This window comes from Hylobates moloch, unplaced genomic scaffold (assembly GCF_009828535.3).
Source record: "Hylobates moloch isolate HMO894 unplaced genomic scaffold, HMol_V3 SCAFFOLD_5, whole genome shotgun sequence".
Taxonomy (NCBI): Eukaryota; Metazoa; Chordata; class Mammalia; order Primates; family Hylobatidae; genus Hylobates; species Hylobates moloch.
In genome coordinates, this window is record NW_026652280.1 from 93,508,889 (window position 1) to 93,531,037 (window position 22,149).

At 43.7% G+C, this 22,149-nt stretch overlaps 1 long non-coding RNA gene across 1 annotated transcript; it reads right to left on the reverse strand.

Annotated features, from left to right (window-relative positions):
* Window positions 1–1,804: 1,804 nt before the first annotated feature.
* Window positions 1,805–16,486, reverse strand: LOC131383520 (uncharacterized). The gene is made up of 3 exons (XR_009213632.1): window positions 16,365–16,486; window positions 15,961–16,096; window positions 1,805–1,899 (listed from the first exon to the last, which is right to left on the reverse strand). It is a non-coding gene; the product is annotated as an uncharacterized LOC131383520 (long non-coding RNA).
* Between the last annotated feature and the right edge of the window lie 5,663 nt (window positions 16,487–22,149).

The window sequence follows — 22,149 nt, forward strand, 5'->3', positions numbered from 1 at the left end:
AATAGAAGCTGATGGGACCTTGCCTATGACCTTATCTATAACCCTTCTTTTCGTGTAAGCATCAAACATGCTCCGTGGGGGTGGGTGGAGCCTGGGAAAACCTGAGAGTTAGAGCCTTGTGATTCACTTTTAGACAATCTGCACTGCCTGGGGTTCTATTCAGTTATTTTCTTTTTCAAGATTCACGTTTGCTTAACTTTTGGATTAAGTTTATTTCAAAACTTGATAGTGTTTTATGCTTTGGTTTTCCATTTCATATACAATGTCTAACTAAACATATCTCTCTCCATTATATACCCCATTTTCAGTATAAAGTCTTGCTATTTAAAGTGTGGTCCTGGGATCAGCTGCATTACCTTTTTTTTGAGATGGAGTGTCACTCTGTCAGTTAGTCATTTTGGCTATGCAGTGGCGTGCTCTTGGCTCACTGCAACCTCCGCCTCCCAGATTCAAGCAATTCTCCTGTCTCAGCCTCCCAAGTAGCTGAGATTACAGGCACACACCACCATACCTGGCTAATTTTTGTATTTTTAGTAGATATGGGGTTTCACCATATTGGTCAGGCTGGTCACGAACTCCTGACCTCAGGTGATCCACCTGCCTCGGCCTCCCAAACTGCTGGGATTACAGGTGTGAGCCATCATGCCTGGCCAGGACCAGCTGCATTATCATCACTTGGGAGCTTGTTAAAAATACATAATTTCTCAGGACCCACTCAGTCCCACTGAATTAGCAAATGCATTTAACAAGATCCCTGGTGATGTGTGTGCACGTGAGGTTTAAGAAGCACTCCTCTTAAGCATCTCTTAACCCGTGGCTCCTCCAGTCTCCCTCAAGAGTCCCTTAGCACCTCTAATATTCGAAATAAACTTTCTGAACAAGTTCCTTAGCCACTCTCTACAACTAGAAAGTTTTCTACACTCTACTTTTTGGATAGAAAATTTGGGCTGAGTGTGGTGGCTCATACCTGTAATCCCAGCACTTTAGGAGGCCAAGGTGGGTGGATTACCTTAGGTCAGGAGTTTGAGACCAGCCTGACTTACATAGTGAAACCCCATCTCTACTAAAAATACAAAATCAGCTGGGTGGGGTAGTGCTCACCTGTAATCCCAGCTCCTAGGGAGGCTGAGGCAGGAGAATCTCTTGAACCTGCGAGGAGGAGGTTGCAGTGAGCCAAGATTGTGCCACTGCACTCCACTTTGGGCAACAAGAGAGAAACTCCATCTCAAATCAAATAAATAAATGTACAGAAAAATTGAAGCAGCAATTGCTCTAGATGTTTCTCAAGGTACAATCTCCAGATCACCTGCATTCGAATAACTTAGAGGGTGTATTAAAAGAGTGCAGATTCCTAGACCCACCTTACATCTGCTGAATATGACTCTTTTGAAGGGCCCTGCAAACCACTTTTTAAACTAACATCCGATATATATCAGCCATCAAAGAATCATCAGAAAACTTCTGGCTGCAGAAACAAATGCAGTCCCTGAGCTTATTACCTACCTATCCTCAGTACTGAATTTTCTTTCCAGCTCTAACCCCACTCCCTCATCCTGACCTGCATTCAGCTGTTTGAAATACAGTAATTTAACTATGACCGTATTGTTAGTGCTTTTGGTGAGAGATCCCACACAAATGCGGTTCTGGCATCTCTTTTTCAAATATATGCAAACAGGATTCTAGAATTTCATTTTTTATTAGTTATCAGTCACTAATATTCATACACATTCCTATCTAACAATAAAACATTTATCTCTCTGCTTTTTAGTATTTTCTTATGAAATGAAAGATAGTGTTTTTCTTGTGTCTAATGCTTTTTTTTTACGTCATCATGTTCTCCTTCATCTGTATCTTGTATCAGGCCAGCCAGTTTTGTCGTCAATCCTATTGGAAAGGTACCTGGGAAGGGGGAGGGGGAATGGCAGATGTATTATTTGTTAGTTTGTGATAGTATATAGCTAAATTTGACCTTATCATACCATTCTTCTGGGCCTGGGAGGTGAGGATGGAGCAGTGACAAGTGCTCAAACAGGTCGTTGGTGCCTGCAGTCTACTGATCAGCCTTTTTTTTTTTTTTTTTGAGATGGAGTTTCCCTCTTGTTGCTCAAGCTGCAGTGCAATGGCATGAACTTGGCTCACTGCAACCTCAGCCTCCCAGGTTCAAGTGATTCTCCTGCCTCAGCCTCCCAAGTAGCTGGGACTATAGGCACCTGCCACCATGCCTGGCTAAAAGTCAGCCTTTTTTTTTTTTTTTTTTTTTGAGACAGAGTTTTGCTCTTGTTGCCCAGTTTGGAGTACAATGGCGTGATCTCAGCTCACTGCAACCTCTGCCTCCCAAGTTCAGGCTATTCTCCGACCTCAGCCTCCTGAGTATCTGAGATTACCAGCGTGTGTCACCACTCCCAGCTAATTTTTTGAATATTTAGTAGAGACGGGGTTTCACCATGTTGGCCAGGCTGGTCTTGAACTCTTGACCTCAGGTGATTCGACCCCTCAGCCTCCCAAAGTGCTGGGATTATAGCCATGGGCTACCGCTCCCAGCCCAGCCTTTTTATTACTAGTGACTACATCACGGACTTCCACTGCTGACATAAAAGTCGAGGAGAATGGCTGAAAGCTTCTCATGTAGCTATTAGTTAAGAAATTAAATTACACCATTTGAATCTACATTAATAGATATTAAATGTTAAAGTAATAAAATGACATATCTGGCTAATTAAATTTGAATGTAGTTCTAATCTTAATGAAGAGGGGTCAAAGGGGAGAGAGAATAGAATGCATCCAGATTTCTGCATCCACCCCCAAGAGTGTTGTTTTAAATTAAAAAGTATGGCTGGGTTCAGTGGCTCATGCCTGTGATCCCAGCACTTTGGAAGGCCGAGGCGGGCGGATCACCTGAGGTCAGGAGTTCGAGACCAGCCAACATGGCAAAATCCCATCTCTACTAAAAATACAAAACGTTAACCGGGCATGATTAGGGGGGCGCCTGTAATCCCAGCTACCCTGGAGGCTGAGGCAAGAGAATTGCTTGAACCTGGGAGGCGGAGGTTTCAGTGAGCTGAGATGGCGCCACTGCACTCCAGCCTGGGTGACAGAGTGAGACTTTGTCTTAAAAAAATTTATCTCAAAAAATTAGGAAGTAAAAAACACGTCTTCTTTTCTCTCTTAAAGAGGCTCAAAACTTCAAAAGCATTCTTTAATGTGTCCCTCTCCATGTATCCTTTCTGAACCCCCAGCAAGATACAAACTTGTCTTTTTTTTTTTTGAGGCTAAGTCTTGCTCTGTCTCCAGGCTGGAGTGCAGTGGCGCGGTCTCGGCTCACTGCAACCGCCACCTCCCGGGTTCAAGCAATTCTCCTGCCTCAGTCTCCCAAGTAGCTGGGACTACAGGCGCGTGCCACCACGCCAAGCTAATTTTTTTGTATTTTTTTTAGTAGAGACGGAGTTTCACCATGTTGGCCAGGATGGTCTCAATCTCTTGACCTCATGATCCGCCCGCCTTGGCCTCCCAAAGTTCTGGGATTACAAGTTTGAGCCACCACACCCAGCCAATCTTGTCTTTTTAGATCCTCTATAATACTTCCTTCCTTTTAAATTCTCATTTTAGTTATCTTACAATTCCTTAATTTGTGGTCACATCTGAGCCTCCCCTTCTTGGTTATATTTCCTTGGCCAGTTGTAAATTCCCTTAGGCAGAAACTATGCATTCTCTTCTTTGTGCCTATCAACTAGTATTTATTGGATTTACCATGTTCAGCACAGTAAGGCATACAAAAGCATAAATTACAAAGCAATTTAACTTGAAAGAAAAATCTTACCCATATAAAAGAAGTTACTATGAGATTGTATATAAGTCTATGACTAATGGAGATATTAGTCTTTTTTTTTTTTTTTTTTTTTTTGAGACAGAGTTTTGCTCTTGTTGCCCAGGCTGGAGTGCAATGGCGCGATCTTGGCTCACCGCAACCTCCACCTCCCAGGTTCAAGCGATTCTCCTGCCTCAGCCTCCTGAGTAGCTGGGATTACAGGCATGTGCCACTATGCCTGGCTAATTTTGTATTTTTAGTAGAGACGGGGTTTCTCCATGTTGAGGCTGGTCTCAAACTCCTGACCTCAGGTGATCCGCCCGCCTTGGCCTCCCAAAGTGCTGGGATTACAGGCGTGAGCCACCGTGCCAGTCCGGAGATACTAGTCTTGATCCAATACAGTTCTGTCCTGGTGGGTACAAAACCACTGAAGTTGTGTATGGGTGCCTGGGCCCTCAACTCTAAGAAATGTGGCCATAGAACCTGCAGTAAAAGTCCCAGTGATCTAAAGAAAGTAGATGCCCCCAAAAGAGCTGCTTATATTCAAACAAAATGAGGCCAGTGAATATCTCCAAGCCATAAAATGATAAACCAGAGGCCAAGCTTCTTCATTCAATTTTCCTGGAGTCCATAGTTTCCAGGATTTATGTATACTTCAAGGAGGGAGGGACATGAGAATATTGGTCATTACATGAGACAGGCAAATGAAGCCAATGCCAAATTTAATTTGATTTAGGAAACTCAAAATAAAGATGGAGGCTGGGCATGGGGGCTTGTGCCTGTAATCCCAGCACTGTGGGAGGCCGAGGCAGGAGGATTGCTTGAGCCCAGGAATTTGAGACCAGCCTGGGCAACATAGGGAGACCCCCATCTCTACAAAAAAAATAAATTTAATTTAGATGGGTGTGATGGCACATGGCTATGGTTCCAGCTACTTGGGAGGATCACTTAAGCCCAGGAGGTCAAGGCTGCAGTGAGTCATGATTGCACTCCAGCCTGGGTGATGGAGTGAGATCCTAACACAAAAAAGTAAAAAAGAAAGAAAAGAAAGGCTTTATGAATAAAATGGGGCTTGAATGAATCAGAGGGATAAGGAGAGAGAAAAGTATAAGAAGTAAATGAGGCCAGGTAGGGTGTATCAAACCTATAATCCCGCACTTTGGGAGGCCAAGGCAAGAGGATCACTTGAGCCCAGAAGTTTGAGACCAGCCTGGGCAACAAAGCGGGATCTCATCTCTACTAAAAAATAAGAATAAAAGTGAATGACTAAAGCCTTGGGGTAGGAAGGATCACACTGGGTCAGTGGAGCCCCGGGGAGAGGAGGAAAGGTATCAGGGAAGACTAGGATGGGAAGTTAAGCCAGATAGGATGGAACTAGATTATGGAGAGCCTTGAAACTGGGGAAAAGGAATTTCATGTGATGGCAATGGGAATGGATTGGTAACTAAGGAAAATTAGAACATGTTTAATGTGGCTAAGGATGTGAGAACTTGATATTAGGAAGACTGACTTTCTGAATTGATGCATTAATTTGAACCTCAAGAGATATAACGGTGGGACCAGCAATGGAGAAGAGACAGAAGGAATAGAAATGAGAGCTGTTCAAGGGAAAAACTTACACATTTTGTGGATATGGAAAGTGAAGAAGATGAGCTACATATGGGTGGTTTCATCCTTTGAACATTATAGGCAGGCATGTAAATACTTAGTAAATTGAATCAAAGTTAAAACCCAAAAAGGAGTGGGGAATTGGAGAGAAAGAACCAAATTTCCCATCACCATATCAGTGGAGGATTTGCTTTCTATGCCTGTATTTCTACAACAATGATAATATTTGAAAATCTTCGTTTCTCTTCATCTTGTCACCATTCTAGTCCAAGCCATCATTGTCTCTCATCTGAATTATTGAAATTGCCTCTCAAAGTCTTCCCACTTCATTGTTATTTTCTCCTCCTCTGTGTCGGGGTCCCCAAGACCACCCCCAGTTTCAATTATTTACGAAGGAGATTCACAGGACTCAGAATATAGTCATACTCACACCTGTGATTTATTATGGCAAAAAGATTCAAAGCAAAATCAGCAAAAGAAAAACTCATATGGGGCAAAGTTCAGAGGAAACGAGGCCCAAGCTTCCAAAGGTTCTCTTCCACTGGTATCACACAGGACATGCTTCATTCTCCCAGCGGCCGTGAGCAGTGGCTCACACCTGTAATCCCAGCACTTTGGGAGGCCGAGGCAGGCAGATCACCTGAGGTCAGGAGTTCAAAACTAGCCTGGCCGACATGGCGAAACCCCGTCTCTACTAAAAATACATAAATTAGCCGGATGTGGTGGCAGGCGCCTGAAGTCCTAGCTACTTGGGAGGCTGAGACAGGAGAATCGCTGGAACCCGGGAGGCGGAGGTGGCAGTGAGCCAAGATCATGCCATTACACTCCAGCCTGGGCAACAAGAGGGAGACTCTGTCTCAAAAAAAAAAAAAAAAAAAATTCTCCCAGCAATGGGTTGTGACAATACAAGTGAAATGTTGCCAACCAGGTAAGTTTGTTAAAGACCCAGCAGCCCAGGATTTTTTTTTTTTTGAGACGGAGTCTCACTCTGTCACCCAGGCTGGAATGCAGTGGCGCAGTGGTGCGATCTCAGCTCACTGCAACCTCCACCTCCCGGGTTCAAGCGATTCCCCTGCCTCAGCCTCCTGAGTAGCTGGGATTACAGGCACCTGCCACCACGCCTGGCTAATTTTTGTATTTTTAGTAGAGACGGGGTTTCACCGCATTAGCCAGGATGGTCTCAATCTTCTGACCTCGTGATCCACCTGCCTCAGCCTCCCAAAGTGCTGGGATTACAGGTGTGAGCCACCGCGCCCGGCCACACCCCAGGATTTTATGGGAGCTAGTTGCATAGGCACCCGCTGCCTATGCAAAATGTACCAAAATCCTTGATTCCTCAAAGGAAAGCAGGTGTTCAGCATTACTGTGGTCTGAATACTTACATCCTTCCAAAATTCATATGTTGAAAACCTCACACACAAGGTGATGTTATTAGGAGGTTGGATCTTTGGGATGTGTTTAGATCATGGGAGCAGAGTGGGATTAGTCCCCTAATTAAAGAGGTCTGAGAGAGACTCCTCATCTTTCTACCATGTGAGGACTCAGTAAGAAGGTACCTTCTATGAACTAGACCCTCACCAGTCACTGAATCTACCAGTGCCTTGATCTTGGACATCCCGGCCTCCATAGCTGTGAGAAATAAATTTCTGTTGTTTATAAGAACAGAAATGGTTTATGCTATTTTGTTTTATCAGCCTGCATATAGACTAAGATAAGCATAAAGCACAGCATTCATACAATTTAGACACAATGAGCCATTCTTGTCAGTTGGGTGGTGTAAACCTTCCCAAGATCCAAGTTCCAGCCAAGGACCACCCTTGTAAACTGGACTTTCTTTTTGTTTTTGTTTTTTTTTGTTTTGAGATAGGGTCTCACTCTGTTGCCTAGGCTGAAATGCAGTGACATGATCATTGCTCACAGCTGCCTTGAGCTCCTGGGCTCAAGCAATCCTCCTGCCTCAGCCTCCTGAGTAGCTGGGACTACAGGCATGCACTATTACTCCTGGGTAATTTTTTTTTTTTTGAAACAGAGTCTCACTCTGTTGCCCAGGCTGGGGTGCAGTGGCACAATCTCGGCTCACTGCAACCTCCATCTCTTGGGTTCAAGCGATTCTCCTACCTCAGCCTCCTTAGCAGCTGGGATTACAAGTGTGTGCCACCACACCCAGCTAATTTTTGTATTTTTAGTAGAGATGGGGTTTCACCATGTTGGCCAGGCTTGTCTTGAACTCCTGACTTCAAGTGATCCACCTGCCTCAGCCTCCCAAAGTGCTGGGATTACAGGTGTGAGCCACCACACACAGCCCTGGCTAATTTTTTGTAGAGATGTGGTTTCATCATGTTGTCTAGGCTGGTCTGGAACTTCTGGACTCAAGCAATCCTCCTGCCTCAGCCTCCCAAAGTGCTGGGATTATAGGTGTGAGTCACTGCACCCAGCTAAGCTGGATTTTCTTTTCCTTTTTTTTTTTTTTTTTGAGATGGAGTCTTGCTCTGTTGTCCAGGCTGGAGTGCAGTGGCACAATCTCAGCTCACTGCAGCCTCTGCCTCTCCTGGGTTCAAGCAATTCTCCTGCCTCAGCCTCTCAAGCAGCTGGGATTATAAGCACATGCCACCACACCCAGCTAATAATTTTTGTTTTGGCCCCCACCACTATGCCCAGCTAATTTTTTGTATTTTTGGCAGAAACGTGGTTTCACCATGTTGGCCAGGCTGTTCTCCAACTCTTGACCTCCTGATTCACCCGCTTCAGCCTCCCAAAGTGCTGGTATTATAGGCATGAGCCACTGTGCCTGGCCAATTTTTGTATTTTTAGTAGAGACGGAATTTCACCATGTTGGCCAGGCTGGTCTTGAACTCCTGACCTCAGGTGATCTGCCCGCCATGGCCTCCCAAAATGCTGGGATTACAGACATGAGCCACCACGCCCAGCCTAAGCTAGATTTTCAAAGGATTGCTATTGGACCTACTATTAACCATATTCTGCATACCTTCCAACCTATTATTCTGCCAATAGCTAGAGGGAATCTTCTTAAGATATAAACCAGATTATACACGTTAGACTAAAATTCAAACTCTTACCATGGGGCACAATTCCCTGCATGACACTGACATTATATTCCTCTCCAAACCCATCTCTTGCCAACCGTCCTCAGTATCACCCTCTAGCTACACTGGCCTCTAAGTTTCTAGAACATTATTGTCCAATAGAACTTTATGTGATTCACCTATAATCCCAACACTTTGGGAGGCCGAGGCGGGCGGATCACGAGGTCAGGAGATCGAGACCATCCTGGCTAATACAGTGAAACTCCATCTGTACTAAAAATATAGAACTTTATGTGATGATAGGAATGTTCTTCTGCACTGTTCAGTTGTCTGTTGGCATTCACCAACCATACATAACTATCGACCACTTGAAATGTGGCTAGTGCACCTGAACAAATGAATTTTTAATTTTTTTCTTAATTTTAATCAACTTAAATTTAAATAGCCAAATGTGGCTAATGGCTATTCTACTGCAGTTCTAGAACATATTATTGAGCTTTTCCTATTTTAAGGCCTTTTGTTGTGTGGGAAATTACCCTGATGCAATGGTAAACTTCAATTACACTATCAGGCAGGCTGTCCCAAAGATCAAAGGACACAAGGGCTTATAGACCAAATTAAAATGCTTGAATCACATACAGTTTATTAAATCAACTTAGGCCAGGCATGGTGGCTCATGCCTGTAATCCCAACACTTTGGAGGGCCAAGGTGGGTGAATCACTTGAAGTCAGGAGTTCAAGACCAGCTTGGCCAACATGGTGAAACCCCATTTCTACTAAAAATACAGAAAAAAAATTAGCCAGGCATGGTGGCACATGCCTGTAATCTCAACTACTAGGGAGGCTGAGGCAGGAGAATCACTTGAACCTGGGAGGCGGAGATTGCAGTGACCTGAGATGGTGCCACTGCACTCCAGCCTAGGTGACAGAGCGAGACTCCATCTCAAAAACAAAACAAAACAAAAAAACCAACTTAAAACATAGAGCAAAAAGCAAAAGGAAAGAAATGGGGTAAGTTAACACACAATTAAGGAAGGGTGCAAACATAGAAGATTCACACTACATAAATCCTGGGTTATGCAACGTTGGTATGACTCTTTGCATCAATCTTCTCTGTTGATGGACCAAAGTTGACATTTAGGCAAAGGTGCCCACAGACAGAAGGTGCCCTGAGTCAGTGGCATATACTTGTTCTACCAGAAGGACTCAGGAGGAACACGTACACCTGGCCTACAGCTGTCGCTTGCCAATTAACTTGCCGAACAACTATGGGTTTTACTCGGGTTATGAGTTTGTGTTTTTTGGGCAGAGGACACATGCACCAGAATAGTTCTTACCAATGAGTAGTTGAATTAAGACTTCATAAATATTAAGTGTTCATGTATATTTAGTGTATCCTGAATGTTAAATGTCTCGTATATATTTAACTTGTCATGAATATTTAGCGTCTAGGTCCCTCATTGCATATTTATGTCTCATGAATATTATTTTTGGTTCTTTCATTTCTTTTCATCTACATTTAAAACACATGCTCTATCCACTAATTGCTTATCTATATTTAACTCATCTTAGGAGTTTCCTCTATCCCATTTGTTTTTTATTTTTTCCTGCAGCATAACTCAGTATTCTCAAACAGTATGACAAATGTACATTTAGCTTCTGCACACATTTCTGCTCTGTAGTGACCTTCCTCTGGCTCATATCATAACAAGTTCCTGTAGGTGCTTTTGGTCTGAGTGGAAATGTCATCTCCTCTGAGAGGCCTTCCCCCATTAACTATCTGTTACGGATTGAATTAGGTCCCTCATCCCAAATTCTCATGTTGAAATTCTAACCCCCAATGTGACTGTATTTGGAGATAGGGCCTTCAGTGAGGTAATTAAGGTTAAATGAGGTCATAAGGGTGGAGCCTTAATCCAATAGGATTTTTGTCCTTATAAGAAGAGGAAGAGACAGGCTGGGCGCGTTGACTCACGCCTGTAATCCCAGCACTTTGGGAGGCTGAGGCAGGTGGATCATCTGAAGTCAGGAGTTTGAGACCAGCCTGGCCAACATGGTGAAACCCTGTCTCTACCAAAAAAATACAAAAAAAATTAGCCAGGCATGGTGGCAGGCACCTGTTATCCCAGCTACTCGGGAGGCTGAGGCAGAAGAATTGCTTGAACCTGGGAGGTGGAGATTGCAATGAGCCGAGATTGCTCCACTGCACTCCAGCCTGGGCAACAAGAGCAAAACTCCATCTCAAAAGGAAAAAAAAAAAAAAAGAGGAAGAGACAAAAGAGGCCAAGTAAAGTGGCTCACACCTATAATTCCAACACCTTGGGAGGCCAAGGTGGGAGGATTGCTTGAGCCTGGAAGTTTGAGACCTGGGCAACATAGTAATACTCTGCTTCTACAAAAAAAAAAAAAAAATAGCTGAGTGTGTAGAGTGTGTCGGTAGTCCCTGCTACTCGGGAGGCTGAGGTGGGGGATCACTTGAGTCCTGGAGGTCAAGGCTGCAAACAAGCTGAGATCGCGCCACTGCACTCCAGCCTGGGGGACGGATCAAGACCCTGTCTCAAATTTTAAAAATTAAAAATAAATAAAATTGAATTAAAAAAAAGAGAGACAACAGAGAATCTCTCTCTCTCTCTCTCTCTGTGTGTGTGTGTACAGAAGAAAAGCCACATAAGGACACAGCAAGAAGGCAGCTGTCTATAAGCCAGGGAAAAAGGGCTCACTGGAAATCTAACTCTGAGATCACCTTGATCTTGGACTTCTAACATCTAGAACTGTGAGAAAATAAATTTCGGTTGTTTAAGCCACCCAGTTCGTAGTACGTTGTTATGGCAGCCTCTGAACTATTTTCACTCACAATATCTCTGATACCACATGTGTGGGTTTTTTTCTCATGCCAACCAATTCTCTAGCTCTCTAGATACCAACTGAGTGTCCAACAATTCAGTTCAATTCTGACACTGTCCCTGGAGTGAGCATGAGATCACACAAGTTATAGGCTCAGTCCAACAAGACTGCTCCCCCTGGCCGGGCGCGGTGGCTCAAGCCTGTAATCCCAGCACTTTGGGAGGCCGAGGCGGGCAGATCACGAGGTCAGGAGATCGAGACCATCCTGGCTAACACGGTGAAACCCCGTCTCTACTAAAAATACAAAAAATTAGCCGGGCGTGTTGGCGGGCGCCTGTAGTCCCAGCTACTCAGGAGGCTGAGGCAGGAGAATGGCGTGAACCCGGGAGGCAGAGCTTGCAGTGAGCCGAGATTGCGCCACTGCACTCCAGCCTGGGGGACAGAGCAAGACTCCGTCTCAAAAAAAAAAAAAAAAAAAAAGACTGCTCCCCCTTCAGATGTCAGTTGTAAGTCCCAGCTTGCCACCTGTACTTCTGACCAACCAGCTATAAACTGGAGGCTCCCATTACTCCCTCGTTATGTTTCATGATTTGCTAGAATGGCTCACATAACTCAGGAAAATGCTTTATTTACTATTAATACTTTGTTTTATTTTAATTTAATTTAATTTTATTTTTTGAGACGGAGTCTTGCTCTGTTGCCTAGGCTGGATTGCAGTGGCACAATCTCAGCTCACTGCAACCTCCGCTTCCTGGGTTCAGATGATTCTCCTGCCTCAGCCTCCCGAGTAGCTGGGATTACAGGTGCCCACCACCACGCCTGGCTAATTTTTGTATTTTTAGTAGACACAGGGTTCTGCCATGTTGGCCAGGCTGGTCTTGAACTCCTGACCTCAGGTGATCCACTCACCTCGGCCTCCCAAAGTGCTGGGATTATAGGTGCGGGCCACTGCACCCAGCCCTATTAATATTTTTTTTTAGATATAAAAGATATAACTCAGAAACAGTCAAATGGAAGAGATGAATAAGGCAAGGTACGGGTTGTGGGGAGGGCTTCCATGCCTTCCTTGGGAGTGCCACCCTCCAAGCATCTTGATGTGTTCACCAACCCGGGAATCTCTCTGAACCCTGTTCTTTAGGGTTTTTATGGATGTTTCATTGTGTAGGCATGAATGATTAAATCACTGGCATTGGTGATTAAGTGGATCTCTGGTTCCTCTTCCCTCCCCACAGATCAGGCAGTGAGGCTAAAAGTTCCAAGCCTCTAATCATGCCTTGGTCTTTCTGGAAACTAGCCCCAATCCTGAAGCTATCTAGGGACACCCACCCACCAGTTGTCTTTTAGCATACACAAAACATTCTTATCTCTCCAGAGATTCCAAGGGTTTTAAGAGCTGTGTGCTGGGAACCAAGGTCAGAGACCGAATATCTATTTTTATTGTATCACTCAGCTCTAGCATACAATAAAGCAACTATCAGATCCATCTAAAGTAGGTCTTCCCCACCCCTATTAATCTGTATCTTAGCACAATGTTTACTTCTTCACATTTATAATTCATTATTTTATATGTTTGTTTAACTTCTTTTTTTTTTTTTTTTTGAGACAGAGTTTCATCCTGTCGCCCAGGCTGGAGTGCAGTGGTGTGATCTCGGCTCACTGCAACCTCTGTCTCCCAAGTTCAAGCAATTATCTTGCCTCAGCCTCCTGAGTAGCTGGGACTACAGGTGTGTGCCACCTCGCCTGGCTAATTTTTTGTATTTTTAGTAGAGATGGGTTTTCACCACGTTGGCCAGGCTGGTCTGGAACTCCTGGCTTCAAGTGATCCGCCCACGTTGGCCTTTCAAAGTGCTGAGATTACAGGGGTTAGCCACCACACCCAACCTATTTATTTAACTTCTTGTTACCTATTTCCCCCAATAAACAGTAAGCTCTGTTGTGGCTGCAACTACGTCTGTTTTTCTCACTGTTGCAACTTCAGCAAGTTGTCAATGAACTTTTGTGAATGGAACTTCAAAGCACACATTCAGCAATGAATGAATGAAACTTCAAAGTGCATATTAACCCGCAGGGGAAAAAGCCCTACAGATAAGCAAGCCCGATTCTTGAAAATTATTCTCAATAATTATGTGCCTAAAACAAAAAAAAAAATTTTTTCGAGGCAGGGTTGCACTCTGTTGCTCAGGCTGGAGTGCAGTGGTGGGATCATGGCTCACTGTAGCCTCGATTTCCTGGGTTCAAGCAATCCTCCCACCTCAGCCTCCAGCGTAGCTGGGACTACAGGTGCACTCCACCACAACCGGCTATTTTTTTGTTTTGTAGTGACGAGGTCCTACTATTTGCCCAGGCTGGTTTCGAATTCTGGGCTGAAATGATCTTCCTGCCTTGTCTTCCGAAAGTGCTGGGATTACAGGTATGAGCCACTGTGCCTGGTCAACATTTTTTTTTAAAATATATATATAACATAACATTTACCATTTCAAAATGTGCAGTTCAGTGGCATTAGGTACATTCCTGTTATTGTGTAGCTATCACCACTACTCATCTCCAAAACTTGTTCATCATCCCTAACTGAAACGTGCATCCATTAGATAATAACGTCCCATTCCCTCCTCACTCTAGCCCTGGGCAGACACCATTCTTCTTTGTTTCTATGAGTTTGATTGCTCTAGGTACCCCATATAAGTGGAATACAGTATTTGTCTTTTCCAAGTTGTTACAGTTGGTAGTTAGTCAGACATGAGCAGGGAAGGAGAGAGCCACCCACATCCAGGAACGTTGCAACCATCAGGCAAATAAACTCTAGGGGAAGATTTCTTTCTTTCTTTCTTTCTTTTTTTTTTTTTTTGAGACTGAGTCTTACTCTGTTGCCCAGGCTGGCATGCAGTGGCGCGATCTCGGCTCACTGCAACCTCCGCTTCCCAGGTTCAAGAGATTTCCCAAATAGCTGGGATTACAGACGTGCACCACCAAGCCGGGCTAATTTTATTTTATTTATTTATATTTTATTTTATTTTATTTTATTTTATTTTATTTTATTTTATTTTATTTTATTTTATTTTATTTTATTTTATTTTTTGAGACAGAGTCTCACTCTGCCGCCTGGGCTGGAGTGCAATGGCGTGATCTCCACTCACTGCAAGCTCCGCCTCCCAGGTTCACGCCATTCTCCTGCCTCAGCCTCTCGAGTAGCTGGGACTACAGGCGCCTGCCACCATGCCCGGCTAATTTTTGTATTTTTAGTAGAGATGGGGTTTCACTGTGTTAGCCAGGATGGTCTCAATCTCCAGACCTCGTGATCCGCCCACTTCGGCCTCCCAAAGTGCTGGGATTACAGGCATGAGCCACCACGCCCGGCCTCGAATTTTTTGTATTTTTAATAGAGACCCGGTTTCACCATATTGGCCAGGCTGGTCTCGAACTCCCAAACTCAGACAATTCACCCACCTCGGCCTCTCAAAGTGCTGGGATTACAGGCGTCAGCCACCGTGCCCGGCCGGGAAGATTTTATATAAGCACTTGGCATGATAAAAGACTAATGTAATGAATCAGGACTTAAAAGACTAATGTAATGAATCAGGACTATTAACCATGTGCAATTACATTAGTCAGGACTCTTACTGTTGCACATGTCAGAAGATCTAGCTCAAACTGGCTTCAATCTAAAAGGAAAATTTATTGATTCATGTGTGTGAAAAGTTCAGCCTTGGCTGAATCCAGGACTGAATGATGTCATTTGGACTTTGTCTTCCTCTTTCTATTTCTCGGCATTTTCTTTGTTGAGTATGCTCTTCCTTTAGAGTGATAAGTCTCCAAGCTTATATTCTATCCTTTCAGCAATCCCCATGTCAGGACAGTGCCTCTTTCAGAACAGTTCTAATGACTCCCAGAGTTAAGTTGCATTGTTTGATCGGGTCATGCATGGGGATATGCCTGCACCCATCATTGTTCTAGGTATATAGAATACACTGATTGTCTAGGCCTGGGTTACATGCACATGCTGGAATCCAGGAGTAGTGCTTACCTCCTCTTGAACCTCGTGGACTGAGATCACTGGGGAGGTGGCTCCCCGTTAGAAAATTGGGGACTTATTTATTTATTTATTTTTTCAGACGGGGTTTCCCTCTGTCTCCCAGGCTGGCTTGCAGTGGCACAATCTCGGCTCATTGCAGTCTCGCCTCCTGGGTTCAAGTGATTCTTCTGCCTCAGCCTCCCAAGTAGCTGGGATTACAGGCGCACACCACCACTCCTGCCTCATTTTTGTATTTTTAATAGAGATGGGATTTCAACATGTTGGCCAGGCTGGTCTCGAACTGCTGACCTCAGAGGATCCTCCCACGTTGGCCTCCCAAAGTGCTGGGATTACAGGTGTGAGCCACTGTGCCTGGCTGAAAACTGGGGACTCTTAAGCAGAAGAGGGTACAATGGATGATGGGCAAGTAAAGGCAGTGGGACTCCGTAACTAAACTAACAACAACAACAAAATCCTAGTTTTGCAAAACAGAACTGTGTTGTTGTTTGAGGCAGAGTCTCACTCCCATTGCCCAGGCTGGAGTGCAGTGGGACGATCTTGGCTCACTGCAGCCTCGACCTCCCAGGCTCAAGCAATCCTCCCATCTCAGCCTCCTGAGTAGCTGAGACTACAGGTGTGTGCCACCATACCTGGTTAATTTTTTGTATTTTTAGTGGAGACAGGGTTTCACCACGTTGCCCAGGCTGGTCTTGAACACCTGGCCTCAAGCAATCAGTCCGCCTCAGACTCCCACAGTGCTGAGATTGCAGGTGTGAGCCACTGCTCCTGGCCAAAACAAAAATATTTAAGAAAAAATAGTAATCTTTACTTTAATTCATAAATACACTAGTTTAATTTGCTAATTAGGCAACTTTTTGGTTGTCAGAAAAACTGGACATGAAAAAAGTTTTGTTATATGGATTATCAATATTTGTACTAATTAAAAGTGTAATGATCTCTTTAATAAAAGAGATCTAGGTTCTTATGTGCTTCTGCATTCCATTAATTCCATTGTGTACCTGTCATGTAGTCACTTGGAAACTCCACTACTTACTTGAGAATTGTGAAAAAGGCCAAATAATATCTTTTTTTTGAGATGGAATCTTGCTCTGTTGACCAGGCTGGAGTGCGGTGATGTGATCTTATCTCACTGCAACGTTTGCCACCCAGGTTCAAACGATTCTCCTGCCTCAGCCTCCCAAGTAACTTGGATTACAGGTGCATGCCACCACACCTGGCTACCTTTTGTACCAAATAGTATCTTAACGTCGTTATGACTATTTTTTTCTTCTTTTTCCTTTAAAGATGTGGTCTCACTATGTTGCCCAGGCTGGTCTCAAACTCCTGTCCTCAAGCAATTCTCCTGCCTCAGACTCCCAAAGTGCTGGGATTACAGCATGAGGTATGAGCTACTGTGCCTGGCCATTATGACAAATTTTGACCTCATGGGCACTCTGAAAGGGTCTCTGCCTCCCAGGTCAAAGGATCACATTGTCTTAGTAGACCTGCCCTTATTCAGTGTCTTCTGTAATTTCTTATAAATTCCAACAGGGGCCAAGTACCATGGCTCATGCCTGTAATCTCACCACTTTGGGAAGCCAAGGCAGAAGAATCAGTTGAGGTCAGGAGTTCAAGACCAGCCTGAGCAACATAGTGAGACCCCCATCTCTACAATTTTTTTTTTTTTAATTGGCTGGGTGTGGTGGCATGTACCTATAGTCCTAGCTACTTGGGAGGCTGAGGTGGGAGGATTGCTTGAGCCAGGATGTTGAGGCTGCAGTAAGTAAGCTATGATCACACCATTGTGCTACAGTCTGGGTGACAGAGCAAGACTCTGTCTAAAAAAAAAAAAAAAAAAAAATTCGATGGGCACCTGGTCAACTGAATGGTCTTTTTTTTTTTAATTTTTTTACTGTTTCTTAAGTTGTGGTTCTGGGATGACACGTGAGAATTTGCATTTTAACCATTTCCCAGATAATTCAAAAGCCTTTAATTCAGGAATAGCAGACTTTTCTGTTTCTCTCTGATTTACTCCAAAGAGCAAGTTTAAAAAGAAGTCCAAAGTGCCCAAGCATAAGATTTTCAAGCCCTTTTCATACTTATCTTCCAAAAATAGTGTATCATTAACTTCACCAACTCTCCCTGCTAAATAAAAAATCCAACATTACATATTAAGTGTCAATCACCAAAAGTCAAGTAAGGTTCCTCTTCTCTTCCCACATCAAAGTTATTTGGAATACTGAGAGAATTTGAAGAAAGTGAATGCTGAGTACTACTAGTCTTTCTTCAAAAGAACAAACCTATTTTCAAGTCTGTTTTTATATAAAAGTAATTAAGAAGTCAACTCTAAACACAAATTTGTTTCTAACTTCTACAGACTATTTGAACTTTCTGATGTAGTTTTGCACAGGGTAAAAGTTCTAACGAAAAAGCTGACTTACGTCAGTTACAAATTGCATTTGGCTGCCAGTGACAGATCTAACTAACAGTGCCTTAAACAGATAAGTTAGTTTTTCTTGTGTGAGCAGCGGTTCAGAGGCAGACTGTTGCTGGCATTGGTTTGGCACCTTATGGATGTGACTCTCTTGATATTTTCTTTATAGTCCCAAAATGGCTGCTGAAATTTTGGCCTTCATGTCCAGGATGGCAGTAAGAGGAAGCAAAGGGGTAAAAGGGCAACAAGCATGGGCGAGGTGGCTCATGCTTCTATTTCCAGCACTTTGGCAGGCCAAGGTGGACAGACCTCTTGAGCCCAGGGGTTCAAGACCAACATGGGCAACATGGTAAAACCACATCTCTGCAAAAATACAAAAATTAGCTGGGTGTCATGGTGCATACCCATAGTCCCAGCTACTTGGGAGGCTGAGGTAGATCAATCGAACCCGCAGGGCAGAAACTGCAGTGAGCTGAGATAGCACCATTGCACTCCAGCCTGAGCAACAAGTGAGACCTTGTCTCAAAAAAACAAACAAAAAAACCCCCCAAAACAGAAAACTCCAAAAGGGCAACAACTACTTGCTTTATTTATTTTTTTCTGCTTGCTTCTTAAGGAATATAACCAGGTATTCCGATCAGCACTTATTTTTCATATGGTTACATATATCTTCAATGGAGTCTGAGAAATATAGTATTTTACTTGGAATCAGTGCCACCCCAGATTTAACTAGCCTGTATTACATACATATTTGTGTGTGTGTGTGTGTGTGTGTGATGTGTATCTGTGTGTGTATATATATGTGTATGTATGTGTGTGTATATGTGTGTGTGTGTATATATACATATATATATATATATATATATTTTTTTTTTTTTTTTTTTTTTTAGAGACAGAGTCTCAGTATATTGCCAAGGCTGGTCTCGAACTCCTGGGCTCCAGTGATCTTCCCACTTCAGCCTCCCAAAGTACTGGAATTACAGGCATGAGCCACTGTGCCTGGCCAGCCTGCATTACTAAGGAGAAAGGGAATAATGGATAATGGCTGTCTTGGTCAGCTCTGCTGCCCTAACAAAATTCCACAGACTGGGTTGCTTAAACAACATGTATTTATTTCTCATAGTTCTGGAGGCTGGGAAGTTCAAGATAAAGTGCCAGGCAATTCGATTCTTGGTGAGGCCTGTTTTCCTGGCATGAAAATGGTAGCCTCTTCACTATGTCTTCACATGGTGAAGAGACAGCAAGCTCTAGTCTCTATTCCTCTCCTAGTAAGTACACTAATCTCATCATGGGGGGACCCCCACCCTCATGAACTTATCTAAACCTAATGACCTCCAAGAGACCTCACTTCCAAATACCATCACATTGGGGGTTAGGGCTTCAATGTATGAATTTTGGGGGGAACACAAACATTCAGTTCATAACATTTTACTCCTGCCCCCCAAAATTCACATCCTTCTCTCATGCAAAAATACATCCATTCCCCCAGGTGCAGTGGCTCAGGCCTGTAATCCCAGCACTTTGGGAGGCTGAGGGGGGTGGATCACGAGGTCAGGAGTTCGAGACCAGCCTGACCAACATGGTGAAACCCTGTCTCTACTAAAAATACAAAAAATAGCTGGGCATGGTGGTGTGTGCCTGTAATCCCAGCTACTCAGGAGGCTGAGGCAGGAGAATCGCTTGAACCCAGGAGGCAGAGGTTGCCTTGAGCAGAGATCACACCACTGCACTCCAGGCTGCGCGACAGAGGGAGACTCCGTCTCAAAAAAAAAAAAAAAATCCATTCCATCCCAATAACTCGAAAAGTCTCATCCTGTTCCACCATCAACTCTACCTAAAGTTGAAACCCTTATTTAAATACCGTCTAAATCAGATATGAGTGACACTTGAGGCAGAGTCAACCTAAGACAAAATTCCTCTCCAGCTACGATCTTCTAAATCAGATAATTATGTGCTTCCAAAATACAATGATCACACAGGCATAGAATAGATACAGTAGTTTCCCCTTTTCCATAGGGAATATGTTCCAAGACCCCCCAGTAGATGCTTAAAGCTGCAGATAGTACCAAACCATATACACACTAAGTTTTTCCCTATATATAATACATAATAATGATAAAGTTTAGCTTATAAATTAGGCACAGTAATAGATTAATAACTGATAACAAATGTAACAAGCATAACAATACTGTTCACAATTTCACGGATAGATTTGTTCTTATTGTAGATCTTAACAACCTCAGCATATGAGTTTTTTCTTTGCTTATTAAGTCAAGAACTTTTGGCCGGGCACTGTGGCTCACACCTGTAATCCCACCAGTTTGGGAAGCCAAGGCAGGAAGATTACTTGAGGCCAGGAGTTCGAGACCAGTCAGGGCAACATGGGGAGACCTCATCTCTACAAAAAAATACAAGCATTAACTGGGTGTGGTGGCCTGTGCTTGTAGTCCCAGATACTTGGTAGGCTGAGCTGGGAGGATTGCTTGAACCTGGGAGGCTGCAGTGACCCATGATAGTGCCACTGCACTCCAGGCTGGCAAGATCCTGTCTCAAAAAAAAAAAAAAAAAAAGAATGTTTACCTTTTCACTTAAAAAAAAACACTTTATAGCTTCTCTTTGGTATATCCTAATTGCCAGCATCACTGCTCTTGCACTTTGAGGCCATTCATTTTTAAGTAAAATAAGGATCACTTGAATACAAGCACTGCAACACTGTTAACAGTCGATCTGATAATGCAGACAACTACTAAGTGACTAACAGTAGAGTTGCATATACCAGGGGTCCCCAATCTCCCGGGCAAGGGACTGGTACTGGACTCCATGGCCTCTTAGGAACTGGGCCACACAGCAGGAGGTGAGCAGCGGGCCAGTGAGCGAACTTCATCTGTATTTACAGCCGCTCCCCATCACTGGCATTACCGCATGGGTTCTGCCTCCTGGCAGATCAGCAGCGGCATTAGATTCTCATAAGAATGCGAGCCCTGTCGTGAACTGCGCATGCAAGGGATCTAGGCTACCTGCTCCTTAGGAGAATCTAATGCCTGATATCTGTCCCTGTCTTCCATCACCCCCAGATGGGACCGTCTAGTTGCAGGAAAACAAGCTCAGGGCTCCTGCTGATTCTACATTATGGTGAGTTGTATAATTATTTCATTGTATGTTACAATGCAATAATAATAGAAATAAAGTGCATAATAAATGTAATGCACTTGAATCATATGAAAACCATCCCCCCATTCTGGTCTGTGGAAAAATGTTGGGGACATATACAACATGGATACCATGGAGAAAGGGATGATTCACTTCCTGGGCAAGATGGACCACCCTGGGATTTCATTATGCTACTCAGAATGGTATATAATTTGAAACTTAGGAATTTAAAAAATATTTTTATATTTTTATTCTTTCTTTTACCTTGCAGCTCCAGTTCAAAGGAATTAATGTATTATTATTATTATTATTAAGACAGAGTTTCACTCTTGTTGCCCAGGCTGGAGTGCAATGGCGTGATCTTGGCTCACCACAACCTCCACCTCCCAGGTTCAAGCGATTCTCTTGCCTCAGCCTCCCGAGTACCTGGGATTACAGGCATGCACCACCATGCCCAGCTAATTTTTTTGTATTTTTAGTAGAGATGGGGTTTCTCCATGTTGGTCAGGCTGGTGTCGAACTCCCAACCTCAGGTGATCTGCCCTCCTCGACCTCCCAAAGTGCTGGGATTACAGGCGTGAGCCACCATGCCTGGCCCTATTATTTTTGAAAGCAGGGTCTCATTCTGTCATCCAGGATGATGTGCAGTGGCATGATCATGGGTCACTGCAGCCTCAACCTCCCAAGCTCAAGCAATCCTCCTGCCTCAGCCTCCCGAGTAGCTGGAACTACAGGCGCACACCACCATACCAGGCTAATTTTTTTGAATTTTTGTAGAGAAATGTTGCCCAGCTGGTCTTGAATCCTGGGCTCAAGCATTCCAACCATCTCAGCCTCCCAAAAGGCTGAGATTACAGGCATTAGCCACTGTGCCCAGCCCATGATAGATGATTTTTTCAATTCAGTTCTCTATTGTTGGACATTTAGGTGGCTTCTAACTTTTTACTACTATAACCAACTCTATTTAATTCTCTTAATATTTTACTTACAAAAGCATGTATGTCCTTTCTAAATAATTCTCAAAATATAGTAGTGTGTAAAATAAAAAGCAAAATTCCCCATTTTATTCACCAGTACTTGTATTTCCTAGCACTTCCTTTCTTTTCTTTTCTTTTTTTTTTTTTTTGAGACGGAGTTTCAATCTTGTTGCCCAGGCTGGAGTACAATGATGCGATCTCAGCTCCCTGCAACCTCCGCCCCCTGGGTTCCAGTGATTCTCCTGCTTCAGCCACTTGAGTATCTGGGATTACAGGCA